This window comes from Arctopsyche grandis, chromosome 5 (assembly GCF_051622035.1).
Source record: "Arctopsyche grandis isolate Sample6627 chromosome 5, ASM5162203v2, whole genome shotgun sequence".
NCBI classification, from domain to species: Eukaryota; Metazoa; Arthropoda; class Insecta; order Trichoptera; family Hydropsychidae; genus Arctopsyche; species Arctopsyche grandis.
The window spans coordinates 10,235,213-10,251,241 of record NC_135359.1 but is presented as its reverse complement, the minus strand read 5'-3'; positions in this window follow the sequence as shown (position 1 = coordinate 10,251,241).

Sequence of the window (16,029 nt, the reverse complement as noted above, 5' to 3'; positions counted from 1 at the left end):
CGAGATTGCCCCCCAAGGCGATACCTATGTGCAACTTTGTAATGTACTACATATGTATATATAATATAAATTTATAATATTATTATAAATTTAATATTAAATTCTAACAATGTTTAAAAATAAGGGTAGGTGGCCATTTTTTCTAGAAACCGTTTCAACAACGAAATCAGACAAATTCGAGATGTTAAATCAGATATATCGAGTAGCTGAGAACTCAAATTTTGCGATAAAAAGGACAGGGTTGCCAATTTGTTCAATGAAATCAGTCAAATTGGCAAATTCTGATAGAAAATGATCGACCTGGAGTTATGTTACTGGTTATTTTACACAAACCAACTTTGACAGTCCATGCGTTTTTAATGTTCATTTTAAAAACCATAAAATTGTCTCAGTTTTGTGAGGATAACCAAATATTTGGATAAATTCTGCGAAAAAAAATTTTTTAAATTTAAATTTAAATTTTTTTTATGTTATTCATATTTGTTCTGACCGAGTTTGAAAGATTAAGGAGAACATGATTTATTTGCAATATTGAGTCGACGATACGACCAGAGCTGCCGAGAGGAATCCCGAGCCCTGGGAAAATTAATTGTGACCCTTATAACAAACTAAAAAATAGGTCAGAACTATTAGAAACATGCCTATATGTTGGTTGATATTTTTTAAAATAATTGAATAAAAAAGTATGATATAACAGGTATGATTTCACATGGACACAAAAATGCGTGAATCGAAAAATAATAAACATTTAGCATTCAATAAATACATCTATTTTTATATAGAATAATATAAAATATCAGACATGGGGTCCCTGGAACTTTACCCTGGCTCCCCCCACCTATCGTCGGCCCTGGTTACGATGTAAGGAATAATGTGCCATATCGTCGCGCTCTGTATTGTATCTGTAAGCCGATTTTACCTTGCATTCATCCAAAATAAGTATTAACGTGCCGAAAATGGGCGGTGCTGTATAGTATGAATATAGGTGGTCTTTTCCGTGTAGTGCTGTAACGAGCTGTTGACACGGACCTTAATCTAATATATAATTTTGAAAAAGACTTTGTATATATGTATGTGACTTTTCAACCAGAGGATGCTGTCCAAAACACGATCAGTTTATTTTTTTAAATTTCATTTTATTCTTCTAAACGTTGTCAAATTTATATTTATTATATTTAGAGCCATAATAAATAATTATTTTGGACGTAATAAATTACAATAAAATAATAAGAGTAAATAACTTAGTACATAAACGTACGAAATATCAATCAACGAATCAAGCGAAAGTCCATACATAAAAAGCGAATCAAGTCCATACATAAACTTATTATACATACATACATACATACATTAGACTTATTTATTATTATTTATTTATTATAATTATTATTATTATTATTTATTATTATTATTATTTATTATCAGTAATATTTATATATTTACTTATGTATTTATTTATTTATTTTTTGTTTACTATTTTTCAATACTTTTTTTTATTATCCAAATATTATTTATATGGGCGTTGGGGATTGCACTATTCTCCTCATCGTCTGGAATAAAAGCTATTATTATTATTATTATTATTATAAAAAGCGAATCAAGTCCATACATACGCAAAAGAAGATATTGCTTCCAGAGCAAGTGTCGCGCGAGCGAGACGGCTGTAGAGTCGTCTCACTCATGCGCATACGCAAGAGTGACAGCTCACTTGTGCGCATGCGCAAAAGATTTGTAGAGAACTTCAGCATCCAAGGTGATACAAGCTTGGTGTGAAACAAGCATTGGTCGCGCAGACGGCTACGGCCTTTCAACGGGGATGTTCGTTCATGTCAATTTTGGATCAGACCAAATATCGTATATATCATAATCACGTAATCAAAAATAAATGACAAAGAAATAAAACTAAGAAATTCAGAAAACAAACTATGAAAATATTTTTGACGCAAATTTTAAAGGCTGCGCAGCATCTACATACATCATCTATGGACGGCACTCCACTGGTATGTAAGCGTAACTTCGTTCGTTGGTTTCTAGACGATTTATTTGATTTTTTTTTCGATTCATAGGCGCCGATTTGATTTTTATCGATTCAAAGGGTTCGAAGTCCCCGAGGGCGAAGGCACCGAGAGCGCAGGCACCGAGGACGCAGGCACCGAGGGCGCAGCCGCCGCTGGGGGCGCAGGCGCCGGATTCTGGTATACATATAATCAGTGGCGGACTGGCCATACAAGCGAACATGCCCGATGGCATGTGGGCCCCACTATCTGTTAGAAAATATGGGCCCTCAGTAAAATTAAATAACTTTTTAACTATTTCACGTGTGTAAAAATTTATAGGATATTGCACTTTGGGACCTAAAGTTTGGGTATTTCAACAAAACAAATTTCTTACGATATACACAAACAACTAATACCTGCTTTAACAGCTCAAGGATCGGTTTACTTTTTTTATTAGACTCGAAATGTAAGTTTCAACATTTGCGTGGGCCCTTTTGCTGGGCCCATTTCTAACCTCAATATTATGTATATACCAATACCTATGTAACAACTACCTACTGAAATAAAAATGGGAATAAACAAATTTCCGTGAATAATATAAACTGAATTGCTTAAAACAATTTTAATAGGACGATTCATCATCAACCAGCGATTTAAATTTACTTCATACTTTCAAAATAACATTTGATTATACTTCGACGATATAGTAAGATTTAAATACACAATTTTAAACAGTTTCCGAATATAAAATCTATTCGTAATCTAGACACATCCATGTATATAGAAATATAGGATAGGGGCCCCCTCCCCAAAATCCCGATATTCGCATGATCACAAAACTTTATCTATTGTATTACATACATATGTATGTATGTATGTACATAGATAAAGTGAAAAGACAGTCGGTAGAAATTAAGTTAATTGATAGTTTTTTAGTGACTCAGTTTGATGGTCGATTTTTGTTGACCATGTGAAGATATTTAGAAAAAAAATTTCGCCTGCGGCGCTTTTTTCACTCTTTACATAATATTTTTTTATAATTATTTTATCAAAAATAAGCTTATTTTTTTCATATTTTATAACTCAATAAGGTGTGTGCAAAGAATATTTTCCATTTTTATTCCGATACAAAAAAGATTTTTTGAAAAAAAATTCAATTTGACCAATCTTTGCCTGCGCCCCCCAAGAAAAAGCTGAAATGAGGTCCCCGATTGTTTTCTACCGAAAGTAAAAGCCGCTTTTATGCCGCATTCTTTTATGATGCATTCTATTTACCTAGGACAAGGGTTAATGAGAAATATACAATGTAATTTATGGATCTATTTTGCTTTTGCCATTTTTCTTGTACTTAAATTTGTTTATTCCCATTTTTGAAAAAAATTTTTTTTACCCTTGATTTTTAGCGTGATGGAAAGAAGAAAATTTTGTTATATGGGGGGGGGGGGGGAAATTTTTTAAACCTGGGTGGGCCCCCTTTGACTCCTGGCATGCACTAATTTCAGTCCCAGTCCGCCACTGCATATAATTTTGAAAGAGACAGTATATATGTTTGTTTGTTCGTGACAGTCAATTTAATAAAAGAAAACTAATGAGTATTCAAATAAATTTATATAAAATAATACTATTCAAATAAATTTATTAAAATGTTTACTATTAGATTAGTCATGTTTAAGCGGTTTATATTACAAATACCGAGCGAAGCCGGTTAAAACCACTAGTTTTATAAAACCCAAGCCATATACATATGTATGTATGTATACATTGATTTGCATAATATTGTATTATATTTAATTCAACAATACATGTAATTGTAAAAAAGCATTTTATTCTTGTTGAATTACTTGAGAATATATTGAGTCACTCACTTACAATTATGTCACCACTTGCTTTGCGAATGCATGAATGTACAAACAAAAAATACCTGCTTTTTAGCACTCGATCTTCTAATTGACCATTACAATTCGCACGCTTCTCAAACAATGCAAACTTTTTCTGTCGAAATCTATTCTCAAAAATTATCCCAACGCTTTGTAAGACTCTCAAGGACCCGGGAACTGAAAAGGTGGGCAATAAAAAAATATCATGAGCATGAGAGCCTGCGGTTACGACCTGTTAGGAAAACCCACAGGAACAAGGCAAAAAAAGTATCGACTGTACATATGTACAATGTACATACATAATAGAACGGTTAGATAAGGCAAGTGTAGATTCTAAATTTGCGGATGTTATTTATGTACATATGTACATTGTTGGATCCGCAAATATTATTTTACGGAAAATACGTCATAAAAAGAATCTCGAAAAATCTGAAACGTTTTACTGGTCGCTATTGATATTGCTTCATTGAAATTATTCTGTGAGCTCCAGAATATAGCTCATCTAGTTCGTGACTTGAAACCGAGAACAGCTAACAATTCACGGAAGGTAAATTTTTTTATTTCCATTTTGTCGTTCGGCTTTGTGTATCGAATTTCGACAAATAGTCGACCTTCACGAGACGTCCAAAGTCAAAGTAGATCATTCGTTGATCTTTCGCTGATTTTCTCCGCTTCGACGCATGCGTCTGCTTTATCTGCGTGTCCATCTTAAAGAGGTGTATGAAATGGGTGGAGTTACAAAACTCGTGAGGGGTATTCAGACTGGTTTATCAAAAAGTCTTTGTTACAGTCAATTATGTAAGTAGATTTTTTTATATGGTAATAAAAATATCGTCAAAAAAAACCTTTTAAGTTGCACGACTTTAAATGCTTAATTTTCTATCTGTCGACTATTAAAAAACCCGAAATATTCACACACAATAATACACTGAATGTTGACTAATTGTTATTAACATTCATAACATTCTTATTCGTGCGAAAACGTCTGCTTTCAATAACTCGTCTCTTGTAAAGGCTTTGCGGTTCCTTGATGTGATAGATGAACATTTGGACCTGTTCAATTGTCATGTTGATGACCTGGTCAGTTTCATGAGATTCAACCCGAGTCTACTTGAATGAGATTTTTATTATTTTTTTTTACGTATATATTTATATGTATATACCAGGAAGGCATGACATGAAGACCCCAATGCGCCTTCTTGGACAATTAATTTCAAACAATGCAGAATTTAACTATTACGTAAATCACTGTATTTCCAGAAGTTAAAGAACACAAAATAACAATTAATTACAGAATTAATCCATTGAGACATCTATGGATTTAGATTTTGTACATATTTTTTACAAATTATACACACAATAAATACAGAAGATTTGTGACAACAGGAAAAATGATTTTTTGCCAATTTTGAGGAACCGTTTCAACAATGATCAGATAAAATTGTCAAACTCTCATAATAAACGATCGATTTGGAGTCACAAATACGCCCAAATCTAACCAGCAATATGGCGGATCGAACCCATTGATCAGTTGGTGCTAAAAAACACGCTACCATTAAGCGATACTGCTGGCTTGAGATGAATTATTGGTAATTTGTATTGTTCTTTTATTTGTTATTTTCTTTTTTTGTAAGTCTGGTGTGACACTTTGGGGCAACCTGTCAGGTCAAATTGGTCCAATTATTGTTATTATTATTATAAAAATAATAAATAAATAAATAACCAGCAGCATGAACTAGTGGTTAGCATATAATGCTTTGAACAGAGTGGTCACAGGCTCGAGTTCCACTGGTTGCTGTTGGCCAGACCTTGGTTTGTGACTTCAGGTCGATCGTTTCCTATCGGAGTTTGCCAAGTTTTTTGGTGATTTTCATTGAAACGATTCCTGCAAAATTTTACTTTTTTTAAATTCTCATATTTGCCATTGATTTATTTGTATATGAAATTCATACACATACTCTATGAATGTATTTAATCATTATTATTTCCCATTTCATTATTGATAATTCAATAAAATTGGTTACTTGTAAATTTTAAGTGACTTTCTATTTCCTGTAATTCTATATATTTGGAAAATCACTATTATTTTTATTACTAACAATTTTATACGTTGGCAAGTAAAATTGATTTACTTAAATCGAGTTGGAGTTGGAGTTGGTTAATTTTGATCCGACTCCAAACCCCTGATTTTATGTTTCAGTTCAAGTTTCCACTCTGGTTAGTTCATGAACATACTAGTTTTTTTCATACACTAACTATTGGTTTTAGTACTAACAATCAAAAGTTACCATCAAATAGAGTCACCAGTTATCGCATGAAGCTTTTAGCTGTCAAACCTTTGAAATACTAAAACGCCAAAGTGTTTGAAATGAGAAATCCAAAGGAAACCGCATTATAACGATGTTATAATTACTGTTTAATCTAATATTAAAAATATTACAACCCAGGATATTCATACAAGCATAGAACATGTGACAAACGATTGAAAATACTTAAACTTATGCCTGTTATTTTTTGCATGAACTAACTAGTTCATTTGTCAATTTGTTCATTTGATTACACTATAAATGGCAGATTGTTTCTTGTATGAACAAACTAGTATATTCTTGAATAAACGAAATGTATACTTGGACTATAACATGAACACTGACATTAAAATAAGATAATACTATAAATACTATCAAAACATAAATGTAAAAAATATGTAGATAATATCACTGGATTAGTAGCTATAATGTAAGAGTATGTTAACATAATTAATGAACAGAAATCAAGTAAATCTAATCGGAAAATGTCCACATATAAAAATCTTCGAGTAAATAAAACCATGTAATAAAAATAGTAGACATTTAGAAAATAGTAGAATATTATGTTTGTATAGTGGTTTTTAAAAATATGTATATAATAAGAATAACTGGCGGCGGAAAAAAATGAATACATTTTCCGGAATCATTATGATCACGATAATGATTTGACAACTGTGATTGTACACGAATAAGTATTTATCATCCGTTTAAATTATAATACTCTTACAATGCCAAGATATCTACATATGTATTTCCTGAGATGTATCAAGGCTAAGCTTACTTAACTATTTAAAAATAATTTTTCGTATTATATTTTACATAATATGTATACGCACTTGCGTATTTCGAATATCGTGACTTTTCCAATGTTATTTATTTAATAGTATAAATTTAAGATATGTGTTTTTGATATTGGACAAATACACAATAAATAATCTCAATTAAGAACGTAGAAACGTGATACTATAATTTTTTTATTTATTAATGCGAGATGCAATCGCCATAAATTTATTTAAAAATCGTTAAAGGAGTCGCTTTTATCGGTACCTTTTTATGCCTTTGTTTTTGTCTAATGACGGAGGATTTTTTTTTACTAATAATACAAAGACAAGTCGCTAATTACAGTATTATTATTTTTACGGCATCCATAAAGGCCATTTCGATTTTTTTTCTACTTTACAATTGCACACAAAGAGATCACATTTGAGAATACACTAATTATAAAAATGATAAATACCTGTGTATACAGCGATCTTCTTCTTTAGGCAATTACATACATATATTTTTTCGTTCTGTATGAAATACCATAAATATTTACATATTAAATTGTCGCGAGGAAAATATATTAAATGTCGATTCGGAAAACCACAAATTCACGAGATGAAGAAGTCGTGAGCACATTATCCGTCTCCGGTTCTATAAACACACGGTATTGTGTGATCATTGGAAATATCCATGGATCTATATTTATATTATAATATGACATATTGATGTACGAATTTGTATACGATCTTATAAGCATATACATATACTAAGGTTTTCAACAGGTTTTTTTTAAGAAAATATGTCCTCTTTTTTGACAAAATTATTTTTTTCTCTCTCCTTGTTATGTAATATACAATGCTCGAAATATATATTTTTTTTAATTAGCCGACTTTTAAATATATTATAATGATTCAATAAGCATTTAAGATTTGTTTGTAATAAAATAAGCATTAATGACATATAAAAACTGTAATATAAAATTTGAATAATTAAAATCTGATCTAACCAATATTTCTTTTATTGATATATTTTTTTAATTTATGAGTACTAACTATGTATGTAGATAACTCACGTTACAATATTTTGTAAAACAAAACACTTCTTAGTAGATGACATTTTTTTCTTATTGTAAAGTGAAAGTGAATGGTTCAAAAATTATTCACAAGTATTTCATATGGGCTAAATTTATTATTATATTTAAAAATATATATTTTAAAAATAATAAAAATTTATAAAGGGGAGGCCAAATTTCAAGCTTTGAAGCCGGCCCCACACTGTTGATTGCATAACAGTGCATTTCATAAAAAAAATTGGAAGTTTTCTGATAATTATTTTAAAAATGTATGTATATATGCAGTGGCGGCTCGTGGATAAGATATCTGGGGGTGCTGCGGTTGATTAAAAATAAAAAAAATGTTTATTTGGATTATATTTTACTATTAACATCAAAATTATCACAATTAAACATTATATGTATTTTATTTCATTCAAAAATTGATTCTTCTGTCTTTTTTCCTTGAAAAAAGGTCTATCAATCACCTTTTCGTTAAATTTTTCAATGTTCATAATCATTTTTTTTTTCAATTGACAGCTTAGACAAAGCCGTCAATCTTTCTTGAACCATTGTGTTTCTTATATATATATATATGTATGTCTTTATTCTATTTATTGATGAAAAACACCGTTCTGGCTCAGAGGTAGTTGAGGTTGTAAGCAGAATTTGAATAAGTTTTGTTATTTCCACACGAACTTTGGATAAATTGATTGCAAAAATAAGTTTTAAAAATATTAATAAATCATTAATACTATGCATTTCTTTCCTTGAGTAAAACACTTCTAATTCAGTTTGAAGTTTTTCTTTATCTAGCATTGAATATGATTCAACGGTTAGTAGTAGATCTTCCATTGGCATTTTCTTACAGTACTTTTCGAAATTTTCTTTATTAAATAATATCACAGCTTTTCATTCATTAGAAAAAGCATATCTTGCTTTTATATCCTTAATAATAAAATCGCACATATTTTTGGATTCTATAATACGTGCGATAATATATGCATATAATATATGCATCACGTATTTTTGGTTTCTATCCGCTATAAGAATCTCGTATTTGTATAATGACATTAGTAAAACTTTTTAAGTTTTCATTAATTGAAAATGCATCGATATTACTAGATTGCGTCTGGTTATAAATAATTTCTACATGCGGCATTAACTTGTGAAAAAGTTCTGACTAAAATAAAAAATTGTATTCAGTAAATTGGAAGAATCTGTTATTGTTTCATCAGTATTTTCGGAAGAATATTTAAGTTCTTGAAAACATTGGCTCAGCTTCTCTTGATTTTGATACCATCTTAAATTAAAGTGACGTGTGGAAGGAAGTGTAGAAACGTAGAAAGTATAAGAGGTGTAGAAGGAAAGGCAAAAGGTTCAGAAGAAATGAGGAAAAGTGAGGAGCGTGTCGAGCGCGCGGCGCGCACACGAACGCAACAAGAAATGTGTATACTGTTGGGAGTGCAGTACGGACCAAGCTTCTAGCTGCCCCCGCGCCCCTCCTTCCCCACTCGGTATATTCCATCGAAAACCGTACTGCACAAAATTATAAACGATGCCTCACTTTCTGATATTATTACCACGATGTATGATCATTATTGGGTGTATCGGTCTGCGGGCGAGCTTAATACATGCTTAAATAATATTGATATTTTCATATAATATACATACATTTATGTATATAATAATATTAAATTTTTCTCAAATTCCTTGGGTGTGCTGCAGTACCGCAGTGCGTATGGACGAGCCGCCACTGTATATATGTACATATGTATCTTTTTCAGAAATTCATATAAGTGATCCGCGGGATATACAATTACGAATTTAGTAGTCCGTGCGGTCCGAAAGGTTGACAACCGCTGTTTTAAACGATCTTGAGTTAAATTTTGAATGAAATACTTCGTAATGTCGAGATTTTATTATGATTTTTTAATAAAATATTAAAAAAATAATATTATAAATAAATGTTTTTGAAAAATGTCCCCTTTTATTTTGCTTTCCAATTAGCAAGCCTAATCTAATGTATATTATATAAACAAATGCCTTGTGCGGACTTTTGGCCGACAAACGCTAAGCCGACGGACGCTTGGCAAACGGACATTAGACCGACGGACTTTTGACTGATTGTGTATCAAAATTACTAAAAACTCACTGAAAACAGATATATTATTCAGAAATCAAATCGAATTATCATTAAAATTTGATATTTAAGATAAATTTAAGCAATTAAAATTTTCATTCAGCCAAATATCCGTCGGCCTAGTGTACGTTCGACTAAGCGTCCGTCGGCCTAGTGTCCGTCGACCAAGTCTCCATTCGGCCAATAGCCCGTCAACCATGTATGCAGTAACCGTTTCAATAAATTTTAATGTTTCATTAATCGTGTCATTTTAAGAAGAGTTCTATTCAACTATTAGGTTTTTTGAAAGTTTTCCTTTATATATATTTATTTTGACGTATCACGTAACGATACTTCAATAAAATATGTATATTTTATTAAATCAAAGGAGACACCTATAGTTCTCACGAATAACTATGAAAAGGTTCATGCTTTTGATAAAATAAAATACATGTACATAATGAACGTATGTATGATAGTTGAAGTAAATTTAATAATGATAATAATTATTTTTACTACATTTGATATTAATAATTTATAATATTAAAAAAAAATAATTATTTGAATAATTTTTTTTTATAAAACTAAAGAAGGTTAAAAATGGAGCACAAACGTTTTACTCAAATTTATTTTTATAGTAGTACCAAAGACTTGATCCTTTCGTTCTCCATTCAGTAATAATTCATAGCGATTCATGAAAAGCTTTAAAATATTTCAAATATAATTCTGCAGACGCTGCTGAATAAGCAATTCAGACATTTATCGTTTTGAATGAAGAATACGACCTGTCAGCTATTCGCTTTTGAATTGACAGTAAAATTATCATACTTGCGATATTATTTAGTATGTTCATAATAGAGATATCCATAATAATACACACACATAAACACACACACAACATCGTATTCCATCATAAAATGCAACAGCGTGAAGATCTTGTATATCTTATCATTTGGAAACGTCCCGAGAACAGTATATATTCACCATAAAAAAGTCTTATTTACGGGTGACGAAATATGACACATTTTGACCCAGTTTCCTTAGGATTTTTACGCATTTGAGTATTCTTTATATACTCGTTACATGTTAACGACATCTTGCCAAGTTTTACGGCAGAGCTGGTACAGGCGAACGACACTTAATCCAGAGTTAATTCCGAGCAGTTTTATTATATATGATTTTGAGACTGTGAAACCTTTTCCTTTCTTGTCGCTTCTTTGCTCTGTTAACCAATTCCGTTCATATGCGCCCTTAATGAAATCGTAAACCATTGACGATCCAATCATCGAAATTAATTTGGAATTTTACAACTTCTCTAGCACGTATTATCACTTTCAATTCATTTTTTTAATTTATGTAAATATACATATATTTAAATAAAATATTATTGATATTGATATACATATGTATATTATATATGTATATAGAAATATACATATATGTAGGGATTATATATGTTACAGTCGAAGTGTATTTTTAGTTGTAATCTATTCCAACTAACGTTTTAAGTCATTCATATTCGAATACAATTCAACTAGTAAATTATATATCTACATGCAAAAATACAGTTTTGACAGCTTGATGTTTTCACGAATGCTTTAGAATTTAATACTATAAGATATTCCCGGAATTAATGTCGTTTTTGTAATATGCAATTTTGACTCGGTTTCTTTCGGTTATTTGGCAAGTGAAGACGTGTCTTGTGTTTTTTTTTCTTCTGGATTCGTTGCGTTCCTTTTGAACAAAACAAATCTTTTGTACCCCATCCATAAAAAATGATAGAGACGTGCCCATCAGAACCTCATTTAAGGAGCAGTTTGTTATTGTTGTTTCACGCGAAAAAAAGTGCCATAGAGGCTTCAAAATTCATTTGCGACGTCGATATACTGGATGTAAGGAAGTGCCAACGTTGGTTTAAGAAATTTCAATCGGGCAATCTCAGCTTGGATGATGATCTTCGAAGTGGACGGTGCGGTGCATTCAAGAGGATTAAGCATCTCTAAAGGCGGATATCGAAGCAAATCCAATTTTGACTCTTGATGAATTATCGCAAATCCAATGTTGAGTCTTGATGATATATATCTTGTAGAATTATAAATAATTAAAAAAAATTAAGTTTGAATTTTACTATGAAAAACGACATTAATTCTGGGACGACTTTATATGTTTGTATTACGAATTTGCTATGTATTACGAATAAAGGTATGGGTATCGTATTATGATAGCTCTGAGAATGTGTTAAAAACAAAAAAATGTGACTTTCCAAATCAATTTACCAGTCGAGGGACGCTTTGACGAAAACCTGACCTCTCCATCCAACCTGGCACCAAATAATAGTTGAACTGTATTTTCAGTTATTATATATTTTGACAACTTAGAATGTAATTCGCCATATGAATCATTTTACGTGGGTTAGACGGAATATATTCCAACTAGTCAAAATATATTACAAATGAAAATACACTAACTATAACGGTAGTCGGTACCAGGTTACATGGAATATATTCCAACTAATCCTGATATATTACAACTGGAAGATACACTTCAACTGTAACATATACATTTGTATAATATACGGATAGAACATTAGTTGTATGCATGTAAGCACATATGTATGTATATGGAAATTAAATATCATTGATATACATAAATACATATACATATGTATATAATACAATGTGAAACATTAGATAGTAGGGAATTAAAGATTTTTTTGTTTTGCAACCTGTTATTATTTTATTTCATATCGTTCACAGAATACAACGTTTCAACATTCAATGGCTCTTTCAGTTTGCATGAACTTCTTCGGTCACTTCAACCGGTTGAACTTCAGCAATGACTTCTTTTTCGAGATGAACTGGTTCGATCGGTGTAACTGGATGGCTGTCATCTATGATATCAACGACCGGTTCGTATCCTGTGAAGCGGCTATGGAAAGGATATCCAATCAGTGTGATCTTGCTATGGGTATTTCCAGTAGTTTCGTCAACAGTGTTGGTGTGTCCTCCTTCTGTAAGTTTGTGAACGTAGTCCCTGATCGTAGTCAAATTGCCCGTATTTGGAAAATACATTGGATAGAAGATTTTGGGAACTCCATCGTGTTCACCACTCAATGGATCAACGGGACTCGTCCAGAGTGGGAAACGCCTGTCGATGACCAAAGGGCGGAATTCTTTACCAAAGTACTTCACGAAATCTCCGACGTCCACTCGAGGCACTTCAGGCCGACCATAGTAATAAGGTTGCCCATAGAAATTACGTTGACCATATACTTTAGGTGAGTCATGTGTTTGAGGCTGGTCGTGTGATTGAGGCTTGCCATAGATGCCACGGGGAGGTCCATATAATTGAGGTTGACCATAGAACCCACGGGGACGTTCATATAATTGTGGTAGGCCATATACTTGAGGTTGATCGTAGAAGCCACGGATAGGTCCTTCGGGAACACCAACGAACCCAGGGAATTGTGTGGGGTATGGAGGGGCACTATCACTCAAGGCGAAGAGTGCCAACAAACCCAAGAAGATCATCTGCAACAAATATAACAAGTTGTATAAAATATACATAAATACATATGTAGATTATATAAAATAGGAAGCACTCACTTTCTGCATGTTTGGTGTAGAAATTTGGACTATTCGATGGAGCTGTGTAACTTCCAAGAGATATCCAAGAGATGTAATAACTTTGGATCGTCAGATGCACTTATATATTATTCTGGTTGGCTTGATAAGAAGTTCAGTTCTTATAAAATTTCAGATAAGGTGAGTGGCCCGTGGGTGTTCACTAATTAAGTTGCCCAATTCTATTCCAATTTGTTTAGACTTAGAACGATGTTGTTTTTGAACGCAGTTTATCAATTTTGAAAAGTAATGGAATTGAAATTCGTTAAAATTTTATCTCTTAGATGTTGTTGAAGTATTTTAAATTGTTATCAAATATAATATAACAAAACTTTCATATTGATTTTGTACTTATTTCAACACAAATAAGCACACGATATAAGCATTGAAAACTACGTAGATTTAGAAAACTTAATACTGTACTCGTAGCGGTAACAATACATATGTATGCACAATACAAATTGTATTTGTATTCTTTATTGAATGTTTTTGAATCGATAATTTATTTCTAGTTAGATTGTTGCATGCTTATTAATATTATTCAAGTATTGATATAAAAAATGGCTACAAATCAATGTTTGTAACATATCTTTCTTATTTTTAGATCTATTCTTAAGGAAAAATTTAAGCGTTTAATATAGCAATATTGTAAAAAAAATGTATGCAAAAGCTTTCAGATATATTATATGTAGCTCAGAATTTTTAAAATAATTTCTATGTCTACATTTTTTTACTGGATATTAAATTTTTAAATGATAATTTGCTATTGGTGGTCCTTATATAAAAAATAATATACCGACGAAGTATGTATAGAATACATTTGTTTCTTAAAAAAGGTTCAATAAATTAATTACACTTTGCAAAATGGTAAATATAATACTAAAATGATTAAAACGAGAATATAAATAGAAAAATGTTTTTTTTTTTAACAAATCAAACACTGAAATACGAGAAACCTCAATGGAATACTGGGATTGTTTTTAGAATTATGTAAGTTCTTTAATATAATGCACAAATTTCTTTTGACTGAGACCACTTTCATAATTATGGGCACATATGTATATTCAAATAAAAAATGTATGTATAAAATGCACGTTGTATAATACATATTAATTTATTTATTTTATAGTTTTGACATAGTGAAATTTCATAGTAGTTCCAATTCGTCACTATGACTAAAAAAAAAGGATACAATAATAAGAAAATATAAAGCCTAAATATGAAACAAATATAAAAATAAGATAAATTAAATTGAACAATCACTTAACCAGATGAATATATTTTAGAATGAATAAATCCAAGTTTACAGAAATCTGGCAAAGGATAGGGTAACCATGTTACCCAGGATTCCGGGACGCTACGAAACAAAAAGTGTCCTATAAATATTATTAACATGATATTCAATATTCATGAAACATTTAAAATTAACAAATAAAATAAATACAAATTTTCTTGGTTTCTTTTAATTGCAAAAATTATGTGCAACTGAAAATTTTGGTTTCTTTAGTATTCATTTCTTCTTTTGTTTAATAATATTATTTTTACCAGAACGTACATTTCTTTAAAGGAAGATTGAAATATAATATAATATTGTATTTACATTTATTTAAAAATAATAACAAATGCGATATTTTTTCATGAAACAATATTTTGATGTTACTTTGAAATGAATATATTGTAAGTAAATAAATGTATGTAAATAAATGTACATAATATACATACCACGTTGGTTAGAAAATTAAATAATAATTCTACAAGAATATTAGGTACTTATCAACACGACCAGTAACTTAAAGATGTTGTATATATACCTAGTGGTATGTACATATATTGTATAATATAACTACATACATGCATTTATGTACATATATGTACATAAATACGTGCTAATAGAATTTAAATATATATTTTAATTGAAGAAAATACCTACTATCAAGTCAGTGTAAATTGAAGTTAGAGATACGGATAGTTGTAATTGAAATTGTATTAAATTTAATAAATGGGGGGTACCGAAACAAATTGAGAAACATTTCACCATGTTGATAGATCGAATGAATGCCTCTATACATACATATGTATATGCACACCTATCTGAAGTTTCTTGTATCGATCACAGCTTAAGCACAATGCTGGAATTTGTTCGTTCATGTTTGTTCGAAGCGTGTAGGGAAATTTCACTTAGGAAAATTTTACTTTTACAAATTTGTTAAACGGAAACTTTGCGGAAAATTCGAAACCAAACATCGCTTGCTCAGCGGTAGGATTAGATTCACAAAAAGTTTTCATCA